The sequence below is a fragment of the Oryctolagus cuniculus genome, chromosome X (assembly GCF_964237555.1).
Source record: "Oryctolagus cuniculus chromosome X, mOryCun1.1, whole genome shotgun sequence".
Classification (NCBI taxonomy): Eukaryota; Metazoa; Chordata; class Mammalia; order Lagomorpha; family Leporidae; genus Oryctolagus; species Oryctolagus cuniculus.
This window is the reverse complement of record NC_091453.1, coordinates 77840296-77865993: the sequence shown is the minus strand read 5'-3', so window position 1 is coordinate 77865993 and position 25698 is coordinate 77840296. Positions and strand designations below refer to the sequence as shown.

The window sequence follows — 25698 nt, the reverse complement described above, 5'->3', positions numbered from 1 at the left end:
AAAGTCACAGTTTGCATATTTAGTAGACACAGACTCAAATATTTAACTATGAGCATTCTTGGAAGAATAAATAGTGATAGCATTTTTAACATGTAATTATTCTCTTTCTCTCGCTCTCTCTCTCTCTCTCTCACACACACACACACACACACAGGCAGACACTCCTAAATGCACCAAAATCTGGGGAGCCTGGTTAGTGGTACGGAGAATTATTAATAATTCTCGTGAATTCTGAAATGCCCTCTACAATTTATTCCAAGGGTCTTCAGTGTACCTTTAACAAATGCTTCTCATAGGGAAACCTCCAATATTTGAAGTTATATTCTGATGAAATATTTTTAAAGTTTTTAGACGTATAGGTTGAATATTTCACCAAAAAGAATGTTGCATAACCCAGAGGCACAAAATGATGGTCGAGATGTATACATTAACTAGGTGCTCACCTACCTGACCATCCCTGTAAGTTACAGCTGTATCCATATTTCCTCTAAAAGCAAATGCCAATTAGTGATGTATACCTCAAAACGGAGGGTATTAATATGACTAGATCTAAAGTAACTGTCAAAAGTATTATAACCAAAATAAGACTTTCTGTAACTTGCATTTCAATTGTTATAAAACAAGATTAGCAAATATTTTCGATCTCTAAAGTATGTTTAACAAATATACATTCATCCCTCAGTATCCGTAAGGGATTGTTTCCTGGATTCCCAGAGATAACAAAATCCAGAGATGTTCAAGTCCCTTATATAAAATGGTATAGTGGAGTGGGCATTGCGGTGGAGCAGGTTAGGCTGCCACTTAGGATGCCCACATCCCCGACACAGTGCCTGGTTTGAGTTTCAGCTACTCCATGCTTCCTGCTAATGCATCTGGGAGGCAGCTGATCATGGCCCAAATACTTGGGTTCCTGCTACTCCTGGGAGCCCGGGATGGAGTTCCTGTCTCCCAGCTTCTGCCTGGCCCAGCCTTAGCTATTGCAGGCATTTGGGTGTGAATCAGCAGTTAGAACAAACTCTCCTAATGCCTATAACAAGCACACCCTCCCTTCTGCTTTAACTTATCTCTAGATGACTTATCATACCTGATACAACATAAAGGCTACATAAACAATTATTATACTGTATTGTTTGGGGAATAATAATGGAAAGAAAAATCTGTATGTGTTTAGTATGGATGCAATCCCTCTCCTCTCCCCTGACCCCTTACCGAATATCTTGCATCCCCAATTGAGTCCTCTGATGCAGAACTGGAGGATACAGGAGGACCAACTGGGTTTTTTCTTTTAGATGGGTACATAGAGTAAATAGAGATCTCAAGCAAACTTTTTACCTGTTGATGTAATCACTGGACCTCAGCTTTTGTTTTGCAGATGACAAAGCAGAAGCACAATCACAGAAATTCACCTGAAGCTTTCTCTTTGTTTTCTTCCCAGGAATGGAATGTTTTTCATTTCTCTTTAGCCTTATCAAGTATTACCCATCTTTTCAAGCCTAGCTTGCCTCTCATTGCACAATGCCTTCTCTGACTGCTTCAGCCCTATCATTCTCATTCTTTTCAAAATTCCTAGGGCATCCCTAACATATTCTACCCTGAAATGTTTCTCATTATTTCACTTATGTTGATTTTGTATTGAATTAGTAACAGTCTGTTAATTCCTTGTGTGCTGGAACTATGCATTTTTATGCTACTTATAATACTTAATTCCATACTAGAACATAATAGGCATTTAAAAGAATATTGTTGATGAATTATATATTTAACAGACAATAAACCTAGGGGAAACACTTTAAATTTGAGAATTTCCAGTGATGATAGTGACCTCCACTGGATCTACAGAACAGAAGGTTAAGCTCGATTCCAAGTCTTAATCCTATTAAACGCTTTTCCATTTTTTTTTGTCTTAAATTTCTTTAAACAAGTAAAAATATGAAGTTACCTTGGACATTAACAGTAATTTCTCTAGTAGAACCCATTGTAAGATAATCAGCTTTCCTTAGCAGACATTCAGATTCACGGTAACCTCTGAGGCTTGGAAAGTATTTGACAAGTATCTATTTAAGGAATTAACATTCGTGTGTTATACATGTACATTTTTGGGCTTTGAACACAAAAACATTCCTTAGTAAAAACTGGGAATAACTGCTCAAACTTTTATCTTCTTGTTCAAAAAATTTTGAGAATTTTTAGGTCTACCAAACCTTCCTCCAAGACTAATATTTTAAGGATAAAAGAAACCTTTAAAATAACATAATTTGAATCAAAATTTCATGTTACAACATGTTGAGAACAGAGTAATCAAGGATCAATCCAAGAACCTAAAACAGTACAAACATAGAATAAAATTCTCATATAAACCATAAGTGAAAGAAAAATATAAGAGTTCCTAGAAATAAATAAAATAAGCATTTTACCAAATCAGATTGGTACAGAATTGGACATTTAAACACTGAGAAAACACTTAGGTGGGTTAGAAAACTGATTTAGTATTGAATTGATCAAGATTGTACAAAGTTCACCTTTATTTATATTTTTCTATTTAATTGTAAGGCAGAGTGAGAGCAAGTGAGCTTTCATCTGCTGGCTCACTCCTCAAATGCCTGTAACAACGAAGGCTGAACCAGGAATGAATTTGGGTCTCCTATGTGGGTGTCAGGGACCCAAGGGCCTGACCTATCATACGCTGCCCCCTAGGGTGCATATTAGCAGGAAGCTGGATCAGAAGCAGAGGAGGCCATCCAGGCACTCCAATATGGGATGTGGGCATGCCAAGGGGTATCATAATCTGCTTGGGGTGCTACAACACCTGCTCTGATCAAGATTCTTTAATTCTTACTTCTGTTATATGAAGTTGACATAACACAACCACATTTTATTAAACTATAAAAAGGAGGTTTTAAAAAAGAAATGAAAAAACCAACTGACAATTTACCCTATGAAAATTTCAGAAAAAAACCTCAGACTACACACATGTCATAACTTGAGAACTAGACTGTGGAGAACACTAGGCACGGCCAAAGGAAAAAGAGCAAAGAGAAGGAAGATGTGAGTGTACAAAGGAAAAAAGAAAGGTAGGTCAGACAGATAAAACCTAATTGGGAAATCAGAGCCTCCTTGGATGTTAAGCACAGAAAGAAATGCTGTCAAAATTGTGTGACGCAGGTAGGGGCCAGCGCCGGGCGTTGTGGTGTAGCAGGCTAAGCCCCCGCCTGCAGTGCTGGCATCCCATATGGGTGCTGGTTTGAGTCCCAGCTTCTTCTCCACTTCTGATCCAGTTCCCTGCTATGGTCTGGGGAAGCAGTAGAAGATGGCCCAACTGCTTGGGTCCCTGAATCCACTTGAGGGGCCCGGAAGAATCTCCTGGCTCCTGGCTTCAGATTAGCCCAGCTCCAGCTGTTGCAGCCATTTGGGGAGTGAACTAGCAGATGGAAGACCCATCTGTCTGTCTCTCCACCTTTTTGTCTCTATAACTCTGCCTTTCAAATAAAAAAAAAAAATGTGATGTTAAAGTTATTCATTACAAAGGAATACGGAGATTGAAAACTGAAGATGGAAAAGGTGAAAACTCTTAGGTTATCAATTTGCAGCATCTGGGAGACCTATACATAGCTTTGGGTTGCTGTTGTTTTACAAGAATAGACCCATAAAATAACCATTAGTTTGACAAACATCGACTGAACTCCTTTGTGCCAGTCATTCTGCAAGGTGCTGGTGAGATGAATCTGAGGCTGTAGCCTGCCTGTAGCAGCTGGAAGGGATCCTGAAGATCATCCGTGCAGGCCTCTATACAGATAAGAAAATGACCCACTCTGGGCTACTTTGCGAATTATCCCATACGAGTTAAATTAATGGGGTGAAAGATCACAAGAAATGCAGTTTGAATGGAACTTTGAATATCACCCTCCTCTCTCAGAAGAAAATATTAAACTTTGAAAAGGCCTTTCAGATTTTGAGCAACACAAAGGCAGCTTAGTTACATCAAACCGGCTATCTTAATAGTACTCATTAAAATGGAGTTCTACCAGGATTATATTGTTGAGCTTGTTCAACAGGAATCTCAAGTAGTATCCAAAAAGGTGCTTCTGTGTTTAAGGCCCTTTTTGTCTGTTGGAAAGTTACTGAGGCAATGAGAAGCAGTGCCATTACATCACTGGGGCACCTGTGGCTTTGGATGGGGGCGGGGCTACCTTACTTCCATTAAAATGGAATTTCTTGATTGAATTATCAGTATTAGTGATGAACAAAGACCTTTATCAAAGCTTCTATTAAGATTTTTGAATAAGAGACAGGAAAATATGAATAGCATATGCATAGGATCTTAATATTTTGACATGCCTTAAATTTTAGATCTTGAAAAATAAACTAAAACACGAAGTAATTGAAACAAATATACCCACACTGGAAAACTTAGCTTGCGGAGTGCCTTTATGCTTGTTGCTAAGTTTACAATTTAAGGTTCAAAGCAGATGGGAGCTCTTCAGTGGTGACTGGCAGACATCATGAAAGGTAGAAAACTGAAGCACCCTCTACAATGTACAAATTTTGTGGGAAGAATTCCAGAAGCCACACCAAACCTTGAGCCAATTATTGAAAGGTAGAACTGTCCTCTTAGAGCCTATTGTAAACGTGTAGGGCAATGCACTACATGTTCAATCCAACAGCAACGTGTTGGAATAAGTGCTTTTGTGCTGACCCAAGCGTGACCCAGTACAAAAGCCCTCGTAACAGAAATTTAATGTTTCTGAAAGCATGATTGCCCTCTTATTTCTTTTTCACCTTCCTGTGCCTTTCATAAGTTCTTCCAGTTGGTTAATCATTAATTAATATTTAACAAGGCTTCTTCCCAGTGCCAAGTCCTTCTCTGCTGCTCCAGCCTTTAGGCAGTATATGAACTCACCCATTCCTCACTTAAGAAGCCCTGGCACTGACTAGATTAATTTCTCTAAGGAAATTAAGGCGAGCAGATGAAGTAGGGGGTTCCTTTACAAGAGCATTCAATTTTTTTAGCTTGCCTTCATTTAGCATATTTTTTGAGTGCATGAAAAAAATGGGGCATAAGTAAACCAATTTTACCTTTTTCCACAACCTCCCAAGCATACACTTCCTGAACAAGATGGGTACAACTGGAACAGGAAAGGGCTTAGATTTTTCTGCTACAGATGTCTCAGAACAAGCCAATCTCTTGACCTGATCCTGCGGAATCCCTGAAACGCTGGCCCTTAGAGCTCATTTTGGACCTCAGTGAGCCAAAGGATTGGAATGCAGATAAGGAGGGAAAACCTATGAGGGTATTATTGAAAGAGGTCAGCTGGGACATGGAGGCCATGTTGAGGGCCGAGAAGGAGTAGTAGTACTCCGGGAAGCAGCAGCATTTCTCCAAGATCTCTCGGGTGCTAAGCGAACCCCAATGTGCACTTATGCCCATTTCCTGTCAAATGAGTGGAATCAAGTTCCTTCCACCACCTCCTCCGACCTCCACTTCTCTCCACACGGACAAACACACCAGACAGGTGATTTTGGTCAACAATTTACTTGGCACGAAGCCAAAGGCACGAGGGACCAGCCCTCTGCCTATCCCTAAGGAATGATTGCTGAGGTTTCCCTCAGCGTCGTTTGGCACCTGGGCTGATCAGAGTACAGGAAACTAAAAAGGTCCCCCCACGTGCCGAGACTCTCTTAGTGACTGCGGGAGAAACTGTACCCCCCACCTCAAGTCTTAAATTGGTGATGTTCAAGTTCCTGTTTCCCACATTCCCATCTTTCTATGTATTCCACAAGATTTCTCCAACATGTCCTCCAAGTCACATTCTGTGGACTTCTAATTGCTTTTTAGCCCAGGTAGGGAGGGAAGAAGCAGGCACCAGGGAACAGTCTGCGCTCCCTGCCGCAGTTACAGTTCCCATCACTCTCGGGTGCCCATCCCCGTGCCAATTCTCCTAGCTCCCCACCCAGCTGAAGTGACAGGCTCGTGGTCCAATCCCCTTCCTGGTTCCCAGGGCCGACCGCTAGCACCACCCGAGCCAATGGCGGCGGCCGTGGGGCGGAGGGGGCTGGAAGGAGGGGAGGGAGCGCTGGCTTTAGAGCCGCAGCTGCAAAGATTCCAAGGAGCAGAAGTTGTCTGAGTGCGTCGGTCGGAGGCTGTCGGGCCAGACCGGAGACTCTGCGACTTTACGTAAGTGCTTTGCAGCCACTGGCGGGTACCAGGGGAGCGGGACTCCTGGGCGTGGGCAGGAGTGGGTCCCCGGGAGAGAGCATCTCCCGGAACCTCAGCAGGAGCGTGCCTAGCCCTGGGGGGCCGTGGAGGTGGAGAGACAGAGAGAGAGCGAGCCCGAAAAACTTTAAGTGGAGCCCTTGGGCGCCCAGGCGACCCTTCCCAACCGGGATGGGTGGCAGAGATACAGGGCTCCCCACCACTACCCGCCGCAGTTTTTTCTGCCCCTCACTTCAGAAGAGCCGGCTTTCTCACTAGTTGCTGTTACTGCCAGCCTTGGGCTGGAGTCCTGACGCCAACCCTACCCCTGATCCCCTTCCGCGGCTGCGGCCCCTAAGTGGAAGCCCAGCGCCTAACTTCCCTTTGCCGTCCTTCGCCAGCTATTGCCACCTCCTCCTCCTCCTCCCGCCTGGACTCAGGAAATCCCTGAGCCCACAGCCCGCGAGGCCGCCTCGGGTGACCTGGCGGGCTCACGCCGACCCCTGGGCTCTCAGAGGGGGTGAAGGTGCCGTGGCCTCGGAAAGGAACCAGGGTCAGGTTGCCTGTCCTCCCCCGGCTTCCCACTCTGGCCATTACCCCGAGCGTCGGATCGCACCGCGTCTCCGTATGAGTAAGCACTTTTTTGCTTTTAGTAGCAGAACATCCCCGGACCAGTAGGGCAGTACCTTTCCGTTCTCTCCCCGTCCCCGGGCCCTGTGTCTCTGCTTCCTCCTCAGCGCTTTGGGCTCTGCCGCTCGGAGAGCGCGGTCCTGGCTGCGGAAGCCCGGGAACCAGTCCCGGCTCCCTGGGAGGGCAGAGCCGCAGGGGCGGTGGGCGGGGGTAATATCCCCCTGCCTCGGCACAGCTGCACTTGCCCGTGTTTACTTTTCCCCACCCGCAGTACTTAGGCGCTCTAATGAGCGGCCGGGGGCCGCCGACCACCCCCGCCCTGGCTGCTCGCCAGTCCCCAAGTTGTTGCCGCCGCCGCCGTCGCTCCAGTGTGCTGGCGACTGCGACCGCCGGGTTCCAGGGCGGGAGAGGATCCTAGCCCGAGAGGTGGAGCGGGGTTAATATACTATCTGACACTTGCCATCCGCGACGCTGCTTACTTCTAACCTGATCTGCGCAACTTATCTAAAGGTGCAAAAGATTGAGCCTGGAACTAAGAGGGTTGGAGAGCCTCCCCACTTAGGGTCAGACAGAAGAGATGCTAGGGGCGCCTGGCCTGTAATATGGCATGAGACAGGGGAAGTCTGCTTGGCCACAGTAGGTAGAAAAGTGGCATGAAAAATGACTGAGGAGTAAGCATTCACCTCACTTTACGGGATGTCTCAGTGTATTTGGGAGCCTAAACTACATCCTGGAGATGCAGTTACACAGTGCATTCCTACTAAGTGGCCACAGCCCCACACATGCCAATTGACATCACGTGCCCCAAATCTCTGATGCCCCTGGGGTGATGGTCACATGACGTCTTTTGACTTTAAAACTGGAATGTGACGGCTGAGGCCCTTGTTCCAAAAACTACTGCGACCAAAAAAAAGGGGGGGGGGGTTGGGGGGAGTGAAACTAGCCTGGACTCAAGGGAATTCTGCTTGGATTTAGATGAGGGAAACAGAAAGTGAATTTGGCGCTGGATTTTTTCCAAAATAATAACAGCATCATTTTTTTTTTTTTAAAATAAGGTTTGAAATAGGTTTGTGCTGGAACATGTTTCTTCCCTGTTTCCCTTCCTTAGACTTTTCTGGATTTCAAAAATATCTTACTAATTATTTTCTAAGAAAATCCCTAATTATTTTCTAGGAAAATCCTTTTACTCATGCCCCATTTCTTTCTTTCTTTCTTTCTTTCTTTCTTTCTTTCTTTCTTTCTTTCTTTCTTTCTTTTTTTTTTTTTTGAAAGATTTATTTATTTTATTTGAATGGCAGAGAGACAGAGAGGTCTTCCATCGGCTGGTTCACTTCCGAAAAGGCTGCAATGGTCAGAGCTGGGCCAGGCCAAACCCCAGAGCCAGGAGGTTCTTCTGAGTCTCCCACGTGGGTGCAGGGACCCTAGCACTTGGACCATCCTCCGAGGCTTTCCCAGAACCGTTAGCAGGGAGCTGGATTGGAAGAGAAGCAGCTGGGACACAAACCGGTGCCCATATTGGATTGCCAGAGGCGTAGGCTTAACTTACTATTCTACAGCGCCAGTGCGGCCCCTTGTTTGATTTGTAAAAGCTAGATTTTGAAGCCATATCCCAAAAGCTAATGCTAAAAAAATCAGTCTCTGTCCATATTCCTTGGTCTGGCCTATATTTTAATTGTACCATTATCTATATTAGACATCTACTTGAAAGCGGTGCATAATGTCTTAACTAAAATTAACCATCAATTATTTGTGGTTTGGAACTAATTGGGTTAGAAATCACACACCAAAACTGAACACTAAATTTAATAAATGGAATTCGTTGGAGTTTTACCTGCTGATGGTTTGGTAGAATACTGAGGAGACACCAAAACAACTTTCCCAGATTGACCTGCACCCACCCATGAGGCTCAAGTTAAGGTTGTGCTAGGAAAAATGTGGCAATTTTTGCCATTCAGATGATATATTGCAGAGTATACAAACAGGTAGAGGTATCTCTGAGGTCAGGAGTTTAAAAGCTTTACTTATTTGCAAAAATGCATCTGGTTGATGCATATTTAACCTTGAAAACAAATAGGGCAGAAGCTATAAAAATGAAACTGGGACTATTTAAGAGATTTTGGCTTGGTATTTTTTTTTAGTCAAAAAATCCTTTGTTGGGGCTGGTGCTGTGGCGCGGTGGGTTAGAGCCCCAGACTGCTGTGCCGGCATCCCAATGGGCGCCAGTTTGAGTCCCAGCTGCTCCACTTCCAGTCCAACTCTCTGCTATGGCCTAGGAAAGCAGTGGAAGATGGCCCAAGTCCTTGGGCCCCTGCACCCGCGTGGGAGACCCAGAAGAAACTCCTGGGGCCTGGCTTTGGACCATTCCAGCTATCTGGGGAGTGAACCAGCAGATGTAAGACCTTTCTCTCTGTCTGCCTCTGCCTCTCTGTAACACTGCCTTTCAAATAAATAATAAATATTTTTTAAAAAATCCTTTGTTTGCTCTAACAACTTCTGAATGACTCCATTTTCTTGCTGTCCCATTGTTTTCTAAACCTCAAGGGAAGAGCTTCCTTAAAACACAGAATTCTGACCCCCAGGTTAGCCTTTTAGCACAGGTTAGCTAGAAGTGAATTTAAGCTGCACCTGAGTTACTAGAGTTAACCACACTGGTAGATAGACCCCCCTAGTGGAAGTGAGGTGATAATATAATTTTAGATTGAAGTCTTAATAACTGTTTAACCTCAAAAAAGGGGAGGAGCACTATCTAAGTAGGTTATAGTGGTAGTGAGGTAAGTTCTCTTTTTAAAATAATATGAACTCATGCCAACACAGAATCATCACTAGGCTCTAGTCCACAGCATTTCATTGTCTTGGGATGCCTATTCAATTACAACCACCCTCAAAATTGCTGACTTCATTTTTTTTAGTGGGATAATCCAATGAACCCAAAGTTTCACTAAAATTAGAGTGCTGTGAATCTAATTCTTAATTTCTGCTGTTAGATCTAGCTGGGTATCAACCCCTTTCTTTGCCTGGTAAATTATGCCCTGCCTTCATTTCATACGATCAGCATTGAGGTCCAGTCTCTAGTCTGATGCTATTTAGATTCAATTGTAAAAACTGACTAGGCTTATGACATTTGGGATTAAAGGATTAATTAGAACTAGTGAGGAATAATTTGGGGGGGAGGACATTAAGTCTCTTCTACAAATGCGTGTTAGACTTTACTGTGACTATTTATACTGGCAGAATGTCAGTATCCAGGGTTCTATCAGAAGCCCAATGAAATTTTGCTCCTAGGCAAACAGTACTAGTGTTGGTGAAAAGAAAAGGCCATGGTGATTAAGCACTAAAGTGATTCTTTTTGGTAAAACTGATAAAGAAAAAAAAGTCTACTTGCCATTATTCCATATTCTGTTTTAGGCATTATGTCTAATTGGCTTTCACAGAATTTACTGACATAATACTCTTGGCACACGTGATAATTCTTGAATTTACTATTTTGCTTTACTTTGTGTAATCTAGGTGGAGTGTGTGTGTGTGTGTGTGTATGCCAGATTGTTTCTTGTTTTTGTTATTTGGTAAAGATTACACAAGTAGCTGAAATAAAACAAAAGTTGAAAATGAACATTTGTCAGTACATGACAACTTAAGTATCTGTTTTTAGAATCATTTTATACTATAGCAATTTTTATTTTAGTGAAAAGTGATCGGGGGGAAATTTTTAATCTGTGAAAGTAATAAGACTTAGTTTAGAAGAAAACAGCTGGGTCATGTTTTGAATCTGCATAATTATTTTGGAGAGTGATATGCTATAATGTATGTTCAATGTGTTGGAGATTTTGAAAGCTTTTTGGATGCATTACAACGTTGGAAACTCTTTTAGATGCCAGTGGTCACGACTAGCTGTTTTTAGTTATGAGAGAGCTTTGGTTAAAGTTACAAAAAATGTCTGTTCATGAAATTGTTTTAGAAGGTCTGATCATACTTGGGCTGATTTATTTTAGTTATGGAGGTGAGACAGTTTCAAAAGATTCATAATAAATTTAATAAGACCGAATTTTGTCTTGTTCTTAGCATTTGAAAGACAAATATTAGTGAGTCTAAGCTGTTTTAGGGGTGAAGAAGCATTGATGTTATGTGAAAATAAGGAGGGAAGTATGATGGACTTGGTTTCAGAAGAACTAGATTCTAGATGTTTTGCCACCAACTCATAGTTTGGCCTTAAGAAAATCACTTAAATTATTATATTGACAACTAACGTTGAAGACCTATATGTGCTAGACATCATCCATTTTCTCATTTATTAAATGAGGTTATGGATCAAGATTTCTTGTTTGCTGGTATTTTTTCAAATACTTACAAACTGGCTTATTTCAGTTATATAGGCATTTATCAGTGTGTTTGCCAAATGATGATGCAGTTATATTGAAGCAAGTTAAACACCTTGTTGTTAAATTGGGGACTATCTGGGAACCATCAGTGGCATATTCCATGACTAAGGTAGTTCTTTAAAATTTAGAGGTACTATTTATATCATTCATTGACAAGGATTTTTGGTGTATTAGACCTACTGGTTTTACAATATGAGAGCGCTTAAGTTTTGTTGAAAGGTTGGCAGTTTGACAATAAAGAGGTAGTATTGTTTATTGGAAAAGACATTGAGCATGGAATCCAGAGTCTTTTAGTCCTCTGCAATCTGGAGAGGTAGGTCATCTTAGGGAAATCATTGAAATTTCTCTGTGGTTATATCTGGATTTCACTTTATTTCCATCTTTTTCCAAAATATGTATTTTATAGGCATTCTGAAAGGCTAAGTGAGCTTTGTGAAGCCATGGCTCTTCGTGAGCAGGTGCTATGTACATTCAAAGTACCGCAGTAGTATATCATAGAAACACCTTGGCTTTCACAAGAGTTTATAGAAATGGCAGAATTTCATCACTTAAGTCTTGCTGTGTTTGACTTGTCTGTAAATGTTCTCCAACTAGCCAATTTCTACAAGGAAAGGAGAAATAAAGCCATATATAATGTGAAAAGAGAAATGGTTACTTAAAAAAACCCAAACACCTGCATGTGATACTTTCTTTTTTTTTGTTGTTTTAATTTATTTATTTTTTTTTTATTTTTTGACAGGCAGAGTGGACAGTGAGAGAGAGAGAGACAGAGAGAAAGGTCTTCCTTTGCCGTTGGTTCACCCTCCAATGGCTGCCGCGGCCGGCGCGCTGCGGCCGGCGCACCGTGCTGATCCGATGGCAGGAGCCAGGAGCCAGGTGCTTTTCCTGGTCTCCCATGGGGTGCAGGGCCCAAGCACCTGGGCCATCCTCCACTGCACTCCCTGGCCACAGCAGAGAGCTGGCCTGGAAGAGGGGCAACCGGGACAGAATCCGGCGCCCCGACCGGGACTAGAACCTGGTGTGCCGGCGCCGCTAGGCGGAGGATTAGCCTAGTGAGCCGCGGCGCCGGCCTGCATGTGATACTTTCTTATATTCCATCCCTCAAGTATAGTCCAAAGTAACTTGTTAAAGCCATTCATTTGATGGTGTTTCTTCTCTTTTTAAACTACTGAGTGTTTTGGTCTTCACTGGTAGTTGTTGGCTTATACTACTTCATTCTTCATTTTGTGATTGCCTGTTTTATGTAAAATTGCTCACAAAAAAATCGAGTGTTTATCCTCATTATTGCAGTCTGAAAGAGGACAATGTGCAGTTATGGAAAAGTGCATAATGGAGGCGATCATCTATGTATCTCAGTGCTCTGCCATCAGTAACATAGAAAGTGTGGGAGGCTTATGTAAATCTTTATTTCAAAGTTCTCAGGTAAATTTCAACTGTCACCCTCAAAATTGTTAACTTGGAATTAGTTTTTTTTTAAGATTTATTTATTTGAAAGCAGAGTTACAGACAGAGAGGGAAAGAGAGAGAAAAAGAGAGAGAGAGAGAGAGAGAGAGAGAGAGATTGTCCATCCACTGCTTCAAACCCCAGAGAGAGAGAGAGAGAGAGATTGTCCATCCACTGCTTCAAACCCCAGATGGCCACAACAGCCTGTACTGGGCTAGGCAGGATCCAGGAGCTTCTTCCAGGTCTCCCATGTAGGCAACGGGAGCCCAAACACTTGGGCCATCTTACACTGCTTTCCCAGGTGCATTAGCAAGGAGCTGGATCAGAAATGGAGCAGCCAGGACTCAAACTGGTGTCCATATGGGATGTTGGTGCTGAAGATGGCAGCTTAACATGCTATACCACAATGCCGACCTCAGAATTAATTTTCAAATTTATTCTCATCTTGCCAATTATATAATGGTTCTATAACTCATTCTTTCAATTATCATATTTTTAAAAATTTTGTTAGTTAAAATTATAATGAATAACGTTTGTTAAAATATTTGTCAAGTGGTAGTACTTACAAATAAACAGAAAGCCCTGAGTTAAATGATTTTTTAAAAAATCTGTTATGTGACCAATTCTGACAAGCAAGTTCATTTTGCTAGTAGAAATGATTTTTTTTTGTAAAGTCTGACCCTTATTTCTACCACTTCTTCTTTAAAAGATTGAGTAGCAAAATATTTTTTTACATTTTACCATCTATCAATTGTGTAATCTTTGTAAACCATCCATTGAAAATATAGCTGTGATTCTTTTAAGCTGTGATACACACAGGAGTATATATACACCTATGTATCTATATGATTTTATATAATATTTAAAAATAATAGGGGGTAGGCGCTGTGGCTCAGCGGGTTAATGCCCTGGCCTGAAGCGCCGATATCCCATATGGGCGCCGGTTCTAGTCCCGACTGCTCCTCTTCCGATCCAGCTCTCTGCTGTGGCCTGGGAAAGCAGTAGAAGACGGCCCAAGTCCTTGGGCCCCTGCACCATGTGGGAGACCCGGAAGAAGCTCCTGGCTCTTGACTTCAGATAGACGCAGCTCCGGCTGTTGCGGCCATCTGGGGAGTAAACCAACAGATGGAAGACCTCTCTCTCTGGCTCTACCTTTCTCTGTAACTCTTCCTGTCAAATAAATAAAATAAAATCTTTAAAAAATATATATACATATAAATAATATAAAAATTGTACTTTCTATCAAATGCAGTTTGTTAGGACAGTATATTAGCTTTAAATAGTGATTATAGAGTTCTACATTATCTTCTCTAATTGCATAGTGTTGTGTTCACATTAACATTCTGCTGTTGACACTGAGGAATAATACACTGTCTTTCATTGCCAAATGTGAGTTTTAAGCTTCTTTCCTCTATTTATTAATTTGCTTATTACTGCCATTTTTGCCATTTCTTTTTGTTCTTTTTGATATTTTGGGCCTTGTATTTCAGATGAGAGAGAATTACCAATATACACTGCAAAGTGTTTGTATAAAAGTGGAAACGACATGAAAGGGTTTCTGGGGCACATCTTGTTGCTATAATATTCAATGTGTATTAAATAGTTCATCTACTGGGAAAGTGTCTGAAGTGGTGCATACTTAAGATATTTTTAATCACTTCACTATAGGTTAGAAAATATAAGATTAGTGTAGAAATTAGAGGAAACCATAAAATAGGTTATAATGAAGAAAAATAGAGGGCCAGCTTTGTGGCCTATCAGGTAAGTCCTCTGCCTGTGACACCAGAATCTCATATGGGCTCCTTTTTATGTTCTCACTGCTCCACTTTTGATCCAGCTCCCTGATAATGCAGCTAGGAAAGCAGTAGAAGATGGCCTGAGTGTTTGGGCCCCTGCCACCTATGTGGGAGAGCCAGAAAGCCCCTGGCTTCAGCCTGGCCCAGCCCTGGATGCTGGGGCCATTTGGGGAATGAACCAGTGGCTGGAAGATCCCTCTCTGTCTCTCCCTGTCTCTCTATATCTCTTTCAACTAAATAAATAAATAAATCTATTTTAAACAAAAAGAAAATAAAAAGTGCTCAATTATGTTACTTGCTCATATTTTTGTCTGTTTATTTCCTATATACATATTAAATATGTAGAGAAAAACATTTTTAAAATTGGAATTGATTTTTTTAATTAAATATATAATATTCTAAATAATGGATGTTTCATAATTTATTTCACTAATTATAGGTTGTTGGACATTTAAGTTTTTCCATACCTTCTAGGTAATGCTTTAGTGAAAATTCTTGGGCAAAAAGTCATTATACAGCTCTATGATTATAAGACAAGAAATTGCCAAGATTGTTTTAAAAATGAATTCCTTTAACAATCTCTGAAATTCAAACATTGCCTTAAACAAAAGGCCATTCTTCATGTAGTGTATTATATTATGCTTGATTCTAAACTGGAACTGGTTTAGTTAGGTCAGGTATATGTCTTGGAAATGTTTTGGTTTCCTCTGATCTAGTTAACAGGTGTAAAGCAGGAAGAAGTTGAATGCTGTAGGGTGTACAATCATAGGAAGTTCTGTTTTTTGAAATAAACCATTAAAGGGGAGGAGAGAGACAGGTTTGTTTTTAAGTACTCTTTATATTTTAGATTGCTATAAAACTCAGTTCTGGTATTCAAAGTGTGTGTCCGTAAGAAAACTTAAAATCCTGTAGTTGGTTAAATAACCATTTGTTGATTGGCTGTTTTATCTCTGGCTATTGGTTTCCCATGTTACTTTGCTATCACTCAATAAACTATAGTTAGAGTCAAAGTTTTATATTTCAGGCTGCTTAAACAATTAAATATTAAATATTGGTCTGATACTGATTAAAAAAAAATTCTGATGCTGCCATGTAGTTTGTGCCTTATCCCAAGCTGCTTTACAGGACCCTTCTTTGATATTTTTCTCCTTTCTCTGGTTCAGTAACCTCACTAAGAACACTATGATGACCCAGAAATGATGTGGAAGAGTTGTCTGACTCAACGACACATTCTCACCACCTTCTTATTTTTCTCAGAAGGATCATGCACACACTATTTTTTTAAAAAAACTTTTATTTAATGAATATAAATTTCCAAAGTACAGCTTATGGATTACAAAGAATCAGTGTTAGCATATGAGTTCCAATGGCTTTGCCATTTTTAAAAATAAATTTTATTTGTATTGATTTTTTAAGCACAGTTTGGAACATTTGCCTTGTGTCTTTTTTTAAAAGATTTATTTATTAATTTGAAAGGTAGAGTAACAGAGAATGGAAGAGAGAGATATCTTGCATCTGCTGGTTCATTTCCCAAATGGCTGCAACAGCCAGGGCTGGGCCAGGCTGAAGCCAGGAGTCAAGAACTCCATCCGGGTCTCCCACATGGTTAACAGTGGGCAAGCACTTGGGTATCTTTTCCCACTTCCACAGGTGCATTAGCAGGGAACTTGATTGGAAGTAGAGCTGCTAGGACTTGAACCTACACTCATATGGGATGCCAGGATCACAGGTGGCAGCTTAATACACTGTGCCACAGTGCCAGCCTTGGCTTTGCTATTTTATACCTCTGTGGCACTGAGGCGGTTTCTTAATTCCTCCAAACCTCAATTTCCTCATCTAAATAATGGGAATAATGCCACTTTCTTTCAGTGTTGCTCTTAGAATTAAGGGAAAACAGTTATAAAGTAAAGCAACCAACATATAATAAGTGCTCAATAAATATTTCCATTTAAAAGTTAACCAATTCTGTCTTACATGGTCTTTGTCAGATGGCTGTGTCTACCTCTTAATTTTTCTGTGTCATCATTCAAGATAAATACCATAGTTTATTTTTTAAAGAATTACTTATTTATTTGAAAGTCAGAGTTACACAGAGAGAGAAGGAGAGGGAGAGAGAGAGAGAGGTCTTCCATCTACTGGTTCATTCACCAATTGGCCGCAACGGCCAGAGCTGCGCCAATCCAAAGCCAGGAGCTTCTTCCGGTTCTCCTATGTGGGTGCAGGGGCCCAAGGACTTGGACCATCTTCTGCTTTCCCAGGCCATAGCAGAGAGCTGGATTGGAAGTAGAGCAGTCAGGACTCGAACCAGTGTCCATATATGGGATGCAGGCGGCTGCTTTACCTGCTATGCCACAGCACCAGCCCCCATATTTATTTTTTAATGTTATTTTAATTGATTAATTTTTTTATTTGAGAGACAGAGACAGGCAGAGAGAGATCGTCCATATGCTAGTTCATTATCCCAAAGCCCACAACAGCCAGGAGGCTAGAACTCCATCTGCGTAGCAGAGACCCTGGTACATTGGCCATCATCTGCCGCCTCCCAGGGTTTACATTAGCAGGAAGCTAAATTGGAGACAGAATAGCCAGGACTTGAAACAGGCACTCAGATATGGGATGCAGGCTTCCCAGCTGACCACTGTGCCAAAAATTCATCTCTACATTTAGTATCTTAACCTAAATCAAAGTGTTTCAGCTTTAGTTGGCCCTCAGGAAAAGAAAAAGCAAACTAGAATATAGTGGTAGGTACAAGCAGAAGAGACAAAGCTATCAAAGGGTGAAGGGAAGGTTGATATGTCAAGGCAAGTACAATGAAACATGCAAATTTTATGTAAAAGAAGACCTATAGGCCACTGATAAATTGGTGTAAAATTTCAGGAAAACTTTAATATGCCCAAAGTTTTCAGGTATATGAGAGATACTTCAAAAGATTTGTGGGAAAATGGAAATGAAGACTTTCTTTTGGTTTAAAAAGTTTTTGAAATCCATGCATAGCTGTTTTATCATAGGCTTTTTCTGTGAATTTTTTGAAGACCCCTTGTATCCCTGGACTTTAAACGTTTTTAAACCAGAATAAATTTACCTTTTAATTCCATTTGTCAATGAACTTTCTGGGTTACCTTTTTATATTCAGATAGTATTAACTGCATACAGAGAATCCCTCAGCCTATTTGTGGAATGGTATCATTGTTCATCCAGCTAGCAAAAGTTTTTTTTTTAAGGTTTGTTTTTTATTTTATTTGAAAGGCAGAGTCACTGGGACAGGGAGGGGAACTCTTATATCTGCTGGTCCACTCCCCAAATGGCTGCAATAGCTGGGGCTGTGCCAGGCCATAGCCAGGAGCTCAGAGCTTTCTCTGGGTCTCCCATGTGGGTGGGTACAGGCCCAAGCACTTGGGTCATCTTCCACTGCTTTCCCAGGTGTATTAGCAGGGAGCTGGATCGGAAGTGGAGCAGCCAGGACTCAAACTGCCACCCCTATGGGATGTAAATATTGCAGGCCGTGGCTTAACCCCCTATGCCACAATGCTGACCCCCAGCTAGCAAAAGTTTAATGAAGGCTGTTAGATGTTAGGGCTTCAACAATGAATAAGACTCCTGTAGTCTACCAGAAGGGAAAGACCCAAAAGTAATAATGGTTCTCATGAAACCTGAACATATTCTTACACATAGAAAATGAACTTACTGTGACCTTTTTTCTCAACATAAAATAATTTCCAAATTTAAACCTTGGATGAACAAAGACATTCACTTATAACCCAATATAATCAAATCTAAACTAAGAACAAATCAAATTTAAACATTGTCATTTCTTTGCAATAATTATTGCATCCTAAAAAAAGAGCCCACTATGAGTTAATTTTACTTAAATAGAACATTGCTCAGCCTATAAATGAAGGTCCGCAGACACCAGTGTCTTGGAATAAAATAGCCTGTTGGCAAGAAAATGAGCCACACCCCATTTAGTTTTTACAAAAATAAAATTCTTTCCAGCTTTACTAAATTGTAGATGCAGTGCACAACATGTACTTCTGCAGTAGTTGGTTTTGCCGCTGTGGAAACAGCCATGTGTGCAGATGCCCTGAAATCCATCTTTTTGTCATTGCTTCTTCATGTAGCTCTCATGCTTTCTGTAGAAGAACATTCTGCTAAGTTTTACCTGGTTCATTGATAAAAGCATGTAACTATTGGTATAGCTGACACCTAAATTTCCTGCCTTGAGCTTCTTGATTGTCACAAACTTTAAATTGGGCAGTGAAACCTGGGATGTCAATTGTGATCATTGTTTTGTTTGATGGGAGAGGAACAAACTAGTGTACTATGTCTGCTGTATATGGTGTCCCTCAAGGGCAGTGATACATTTCTTCCATGCATTACGGGACAGAGCTTTCCTGCTAGGGAGAAGGGAAACAAGCTGAAGAAAGCTCCACTTGCTTCGTTCCTTCCCAGTGCCCCTGGCATGCAGTATGGTATGTATGGATGGATATGTATTTGAAGGAGTGAAAAATGGGTGGCCATAAATAGTCCTTGCTAATAAAAGAATAAATTGGAGGGAGGGGGTGAGCGGATGGCACATAGTTGTAAAACATTAGGCCACCACTTGGGACACCTGCATCCCGTATCAGAGTGCCTGAGATCAAATCCTATCACCTCATCTGATGCAACTTCCTGCTAGTGCACACTCTGGCAGCCACCAGATGATGGTGTCTGCCACCCACGTGGGAGACCTGGATGGAGTTCCTGGCTCCTGGCTTTGGCCTGATCCAGTCCTGTCTGTTGCAGGCGTTTGGAGAGTAAACCAGAAGATGGAAGATCTCTCATGCTGTCTCTTGCCTCTGCCTTTCAAGTAAATAGATGAGCTTAAAATATATAATGATTTGACCCTACAAAAAGACCAAGCAAATGGCTTCCTTGGTTTTCTGTACCTTTTAGTTTTAAATGAATGAATCTGAGTGAATGTTCTGAGTAGTACTGCTTAACTTCAAAATTAAAGAAGAAATTGGGACATGAATATTTTTACTTTTTTAGAAGCTTTATTGAGATATACTTCACTTACCATACCATCAGATATATGCAATCACTACCACAATCAATTTTCAAACACATTTTTAAAAGCTTTATCTATTTTTTATTTGAAAGACAGAGTTTGAGAGAAGGAGGAGGGAGGGGTGAAGAGAGCAAGGAATATCTTCCATCTGCTGGTTCACTCCCCAAATGGCCACAACAGCCGGAGCTGGGCCGGTCAAAAGCCAGGAGCCAGGACCTTCATCTGGGTCTCCCACATGGGTGCAGGGGCCCAAGCTCTTAGGCAATCTTCTGCTGCTTTCCCAGGCACATTAGCAGGGAGCTAGATTGGAAGTGGAGCAGCCAGGACTCAAAATGGCGCCCATATTGGAAGCTGGCACTGAAGGCAGTGACCTAACCCCCTAGGCCACAGCATCACCCTCAGACATTTTTATCATCTCAGAAAGAAACCTATACACTGGCTGTCGCCTTCTTCAGTTCTCTCTCCCAACCTTAAGAATCACTATATCTTTCTTTTGTCTTTAAAGATTTTTGAAAGGCAGAGTGACAGAGAGAGCAAGAGAGATTTTCCATCCACTGAATCACTCCCCAAATGGCTGCAATGGCTAGGGCTGGGCCAGGCTGAAGCTGGGATCCAGGAACTCCATCTGGATCTCCCATGTGGTTGGCAGGGACCCAAGTACTTGGGCCATCTGCTGCTGTTCTTCCAGGTGTGTTACCATGGAGCAGCTGGGACTCAAATCAGTGTTCCAATATGGGATGCCAGCATCACAAGCAGCAACTTAACCTTCTGTGCCACAGCACTGGCCCCAGTCATCTTTGTGTCTTCATAGATTTCCCTATTCTGAGCATCACATGTAAATGGGACCATATTATAGGAGGTCTTTTGAGTCTAGCATCTTTGAATTAGCATGCTTTCAAGGTTCACTCACATTGTAGCAAGTATCTACACTTTCTTTTTATGGGTGAGTAATATTTCACTAGATATATGCTAGATTTTGTTGATCCATTTGTCCATTGATGGACACTGGATTGTGTTTTGTCTTTTGGCTCTTATGAATTATCAGCTACATCAACATAAAATGTTTAACCAAATATCAACTAAAGAGCTAAAAATGCTACAGGCAAGGTGGACTTTCTTTCTTTTTTCCTTTTAAAGATTTATCTATTTTATATGAAAGGCAGAGTTACAGAGAGGCAGAGAGAGAGATATTCATCTGCTGGTTCACTCCCCAATTGGCCGCAATGGCCGGAGCTGTGCCTATTTGAAGCCAGTGACAGGTCTTCCTCCAGGTCTCCCAACAGGTGCAGAGGCCCAAGGACCTGGACCATCTTCTGCTGCTTTCCCAGGCCATGGCAGAGAGCTGGATGGGAAGTGGAGTAGCTGGGTCTTGAACCTGCACCCATACAGAATGCCAGCACCTACCCGCTACGCCACAGCACTGGCCCCATGATGGCCTTTCTTTTATTACTAGTCTACTGTTAAAATAAATCCTTGTTTTGAATGATTTTCAATACTACTAATTTTTCAATCAAAGTTTATTTTTATTCCTGATACTTACAGGCTTACTATCGTTGATTTATTCCTAATAGCTTTCCATAGTAGTATTTTTATGTGAATAATGGAACCCTTATATAACATATAGAATCATACTTTCTAAAACCTATAATAGTTTTTTACAAAATTCTGTTAAACACATTCATATTTAATCACAATTTTTGAATCTTGAAGAGCAAAGGTAAGCAGTGTCGAGGACTAGAGTAGTAAATAATGCTTTGAAACACAATGGTTACAGTCAACCTGAAGCATTTTTGAACACATACATTTATTTTTTAAATTTACTTCTTCAAATATGAAATACATTCAAATAGAACAAAATTCACAAGCTATTAAGAGGCATAATGAAAAATAAATCTGTAACAGTCATCCTTTGGAAAGATTAGTGGAAATAATGTTTAAAATAGGATATGGAATTGATGCTAATTTAATTATGCTTCATTATCAATAGATTTTTTTTTAATTCAAATCTCTCGTAACTTTCATTTACTTATTTATTTCAGTGGGGAGGTAGAGAGATTGATCTTGATCTTCCATCCACTGGTTTACTTCCCAAATACCCATAACAGCCAAGGTTTGGCCAGGTCGGAGCCAGGAGCCTGGAATTCCATCTCCCGTGAGGGTGGCAGGTACCATCACTTGCTGCCTCCCAGTATGTGCATTGGCAGAAAGTTGGAATCAGGAGCAGAGCTGGGACTGAAACCCAGGCACTCAGACATGGGAATGCAGATGTCCCAAGTGTTATGTTTACCACTATGCCAAATGCCTGACACCAAACTTTGTGAAGTAATTATAGATTCATACATAGTTGTAAGAAATGGAAGAGAGAGATTCTGTGTACCTATTACCCAGTTTCCCTCAATGGCAACCTCTTGGAAAAAACATAGTATAGTATAAAACCATATAGTACAATATCAAAACAAGGGGCTGGTGTTGTGGCACAGCAGATTGAGCTGCCACCTACAGTGCTGGTGTCCCATATAGATACCAGTTTGAGTCTTGGTTGTTCTACTTCTGATCCAGCTCCCTGCTAATGTGTCTGGGAAAGCAGCGGAGGGTGACCCATGTGCTTGGACCTCTGCCAACCATGTGGGAGCCCCAGATGCTGTTCCTGCCTCCTGGCTTTGGCCTTTCCAGCCTGGACATTGCAGCCACCTGGAGAGTGAACTAGCAGATGGAAGAATCTCAATCTCTCTCTCTTCTCTTTTCTCTCGCTCTCGCTCTCTCTCTGTAACTCTGCCTTTCAAATAAATAAAAAATAAGTTTTAAAACTATCAAAGCCAAGATATTGCCATCAATACAATCAAGATGCAAAACAGATCAATCGCCTCTAGAATTCCTTTTGTTGCCCTTTCACAGCAATACACACTGCTTTCTCTCGCTGCCACCATTCCTGACTTTTGGACACCATTAATCTCTCCATTTCTATAATTTCATCATTTCAAAAATATATAAATTGTATCATAGAGTGTTGGGGATTGTTTTTTTTCCACTGAGCGAAATTAACTGGATATTCATCCAAATTGGTGTGTATATCAATACTTTGTTTCTTTTCATAGCTGAATAGTATTCCATGGTGTGGATATACCAGTTTATTGAACCATTTACCCATTAAAGGACATCTGAGACATTTCTAGATTTTTGGCTATCACAAATGAAGCTGCTATAACTATGTACAGGCATTGATGTGTGTGTCAACTTTCACTTCTCTGGCATTAATCACCAAAGAATGCAATGGCTAGATTGTATGGGAGTTACATGTTTTGTTTTATAAGAAACTGCCCCTTGGGGCCAGCGCCTGCAGTGTCAGCATCCCATATGGGTGCCGGTTCCAGTCCCAGCTGCTCCACTTCCGACCCAGCTCTCTGCTGTGGCATGGGAAAGCAGTAGTAGATGGCCCAGGTCCTTGGGACCCTGCACCTGTATGGGAGACCCTGAAGAAGCTCCTGGCTCCAGGCTTTGGATTGGCCCACCTCTGACTGTTGCCTCCATTTGGGGAGTGAACCAGCGGGTGGAAGACTCTCTCGCTCTCTCTGCCTCTGTCTATAACTCTACCTTTTAAATAAATAAGCCTTAAAAAAATAAACTGCCCCAGTGTTTTCCCAGCGTGACTTATGCTTCTACTAGCAATGTATGTGTGATCCAGTTTTTCCACATCATTGTAGTGTCATTGTTTATCCATTTTGATAGATGTGTAGTGGCATCTCATTGTAGTTTAACTGTTCCTAGATGTCTGATGATATTGGACATCTTTTCATGAGCTTCTTTCCCATCTGTATATCCTCTTCAGTAAAATGCTCATGTGTTTTGTCTGTTTTCTAATTGCATTAGTGTTTTTTATGTTGAATTTCAAGACATGTTTACACATTCAAGATATTAATCCTTTGTCACATATGTGATATACAAATATTTTCTCCAAGTCTGTGGATTAGCTTTTCATCCTCTGTAAAAGGTCTTTCACAGAATAGAAATACCTATTTTTATGAGGCCCAGTTTATTTATATTTCCTTTCAGAGATTATCTTTTTGGTGGCATGGCTAAGAACTCCTCATTAAATCTGGTTCCTGAAGATTTTCTTTATTGTTTCTCTAAAGTTTCATGGTCCTATGTTTTATATTTAGGTCTGTGATAGATTTTGAAGTCAGTCATTTTTTGTAAGTTATGAGGTAGATTGAGGGTTTTTTTTTTTTTTTTGCCTGTGGTTGTTGGATTATTTTAGCACCATTCCTCCACTGATGTACTTGTTTGTACCCTTGTCAAAAATCAATTGAGCATATTTGTTTAGGTATATTTCTGCATTCCCTGTTCTGTCCCAATATGTCTGTTGTTCTACCAGTATCACACTGTCTTAATTACTATAGCTACATAGTCTTATTTAACACCAGGAAAGTGATCGCAACCACTTTATTTTTCAGTGTTTTCACTGTTCTTAGGCTTGTTCTTTTCCACCTAAGTTTGAATAAAACCGTGACTGTAATACAAAAATATGTTCTTGGATTTTGAAAGGACTTGCATTGAAGAGTTTTGAGATTGCGTATGTATGTCAGCAAGATTAAAAATGGTAATTCCAGGAGTGGGCATTTGGCCTGGGAGTTAGGATGCCCACGTCCCACTTTGGAGTACCTTAGGTTTGATACCCTGCACCGGAGTTCCTGGCTCCAGCCTCCTGCTAATGCAGATCCTGGGAGGCAGCATCGATGGCTCAAGTAGGTGCAGCTGTTCAAACATCACTGGTGGGGCCAGTGCTCAGGCGTGGCAGTTTAAGCCTCCATCTGCAGCGCCAGCATGCCTTATGGGCACTGGTTAGATAGAGTCCCGCTCGCTCCACTTCCCAGCCAGCTCCCTGCTAATGCACCTGGGAAAGCAGCGGAAGATGGTCCAAGTCCTTGGGCCTCTGCACCCATGTGGGAGACCTTTGGAAGAAGCTCCTTGCTTTGGATTGGCACAGCTACAGCCATTGTGGCCATCTGGGGAGTGAACCAGTTGATGGAAGCAATCTCGCTCACTTGCTCTCTCACGCTGGAATTCTGCCTTTCAAATAAATTTTTTTAGAAAGACATCACGGATGGTACTTGCATCCCATATTTCAGTGCCTAGGTTAAAGTCTCAGCTCAGCTTTCAATCCTAGCTTCCTGCTATTGCATATCCTAGGAAGCTCAAGTACTTACATCCCTGCCACCCGTGTAGGAGACCCAAGATTGAGTTCCTGGCTCCTGGCTTTGGCCCAGCCCAGCCCCAGCTATTGTGGACATTTGGGGATTTAACTGGCAAATGAAACATATTTCTCTATTTCTCTGCATCTTTCTGCCTTTCAAATAAAATGAAAATAAATATTTACATTAAAATTGATAATCCTATTAAGGCAAACAGTTTAGTTTCTTTCTAAAGACTAATACTTGGTTTTATTTTCTAGAGAAATGCCTATTATGATTTGAGATCATTGAATAAATACTAATTGGTAGTTTCTCTTCAGATATAACTTGGATGTTTTTTTCTAATTGCCAAGATGCAAGTTTTTCAAAAAAAAAAAAAGGACACATTCTCAGTTTAGCTGCATCACTGTCAAGTTCTAAATCACTAATATGCTTTTGAATTTAAAAATCTTTTGAAGGTTTACTTCTGGAATTTCTAAAGACTATGCATTAGATTTAGAAGAGTACTTATAAAGACTCCTAAAAACTTATTGTTCTGCCTTAAGGAAAACTTGGTTGACCTTTTTGTAGTCTTAAAGAAATTCATTTACCAAAGTAGCAAAATGGAATATGCTACTAAAGCATTGAGATTTAGGGTATAGGAATTCAGGATGTGTTTGCTATTATGAACAGTAAATCAGACATTTTTAAATGAAAGGATGAGTGTTGTGGCAAGATAAGCTGCCACTTGAGACACCCCCATCCCACAATGGGGTGCCGATTCAACTCTCCAGCTAATCCACTTACGATTCAGCTCCCTGCGAATGCACCTAGGAGGCATCGGATGATGACCCAAGTATGTGAGTTCCTGCTACCTGCTTGGGAGACCCAGATACAGTTGCTGGCTCCTGGCTTCAGCCTGGCCCAGCCCTGGCTGTTGTGGCTATTTAGGAAGTGAACTAATGAATGGAAGATATCTCTCTTTCCCCCTCTCCATCCGTGTGTGTGTGTGTGTGTGTGAGAGAGAGAGAGAGAGAGAAAGAGAGA

General features: G+C 41.3%; 1 protein-coding gene and 1 long non-coding RNA gene across 9 annotated transcripts in view; one reads left to right on the top strand and one right to left on the bottom strand.

Annotated features, from left to right (window-relative positions):
• LOC127484884 (uncharacterized) overlaps positions 1–11871 on the bottom strand; it is a 239703-nt gene extending 227832 nt beyond the window's left edge. For all 4 annotated transcript variants that reach the window (XR_011385375.1, XR_011385374.1, XR_011385377.1 and 1 more), the window contains exon 1: positions 6877–11871. This is a non-coding gene — a long non-coding RNA (uncharacterized lncRNA). The remainder of the gene's footprint in view (positions 1–6876) is intronic.
• The window catches only part of PLS3 (plastin 3), a 92326-nt gene continuing 72652 nt past the window's right edge, over positions 6025–25698 (top strand). For 2 of the 5 annotated variants that reach the window (XM_002720237.5, XM_051827279.2), the window contains exon 1: positions 6025–6172. The gene's annotated coding sequence lies outside the window, so the exon portion shown is untranslated. Of the gene's footprint in view, positions 6173–6224; positions 6822–25698 lie in introns of those variants that run through there. The other 3 variants (XM_051827280.2, XM_070066620.1, XM_070066623.1) reach the window with 3 other exon arrangements.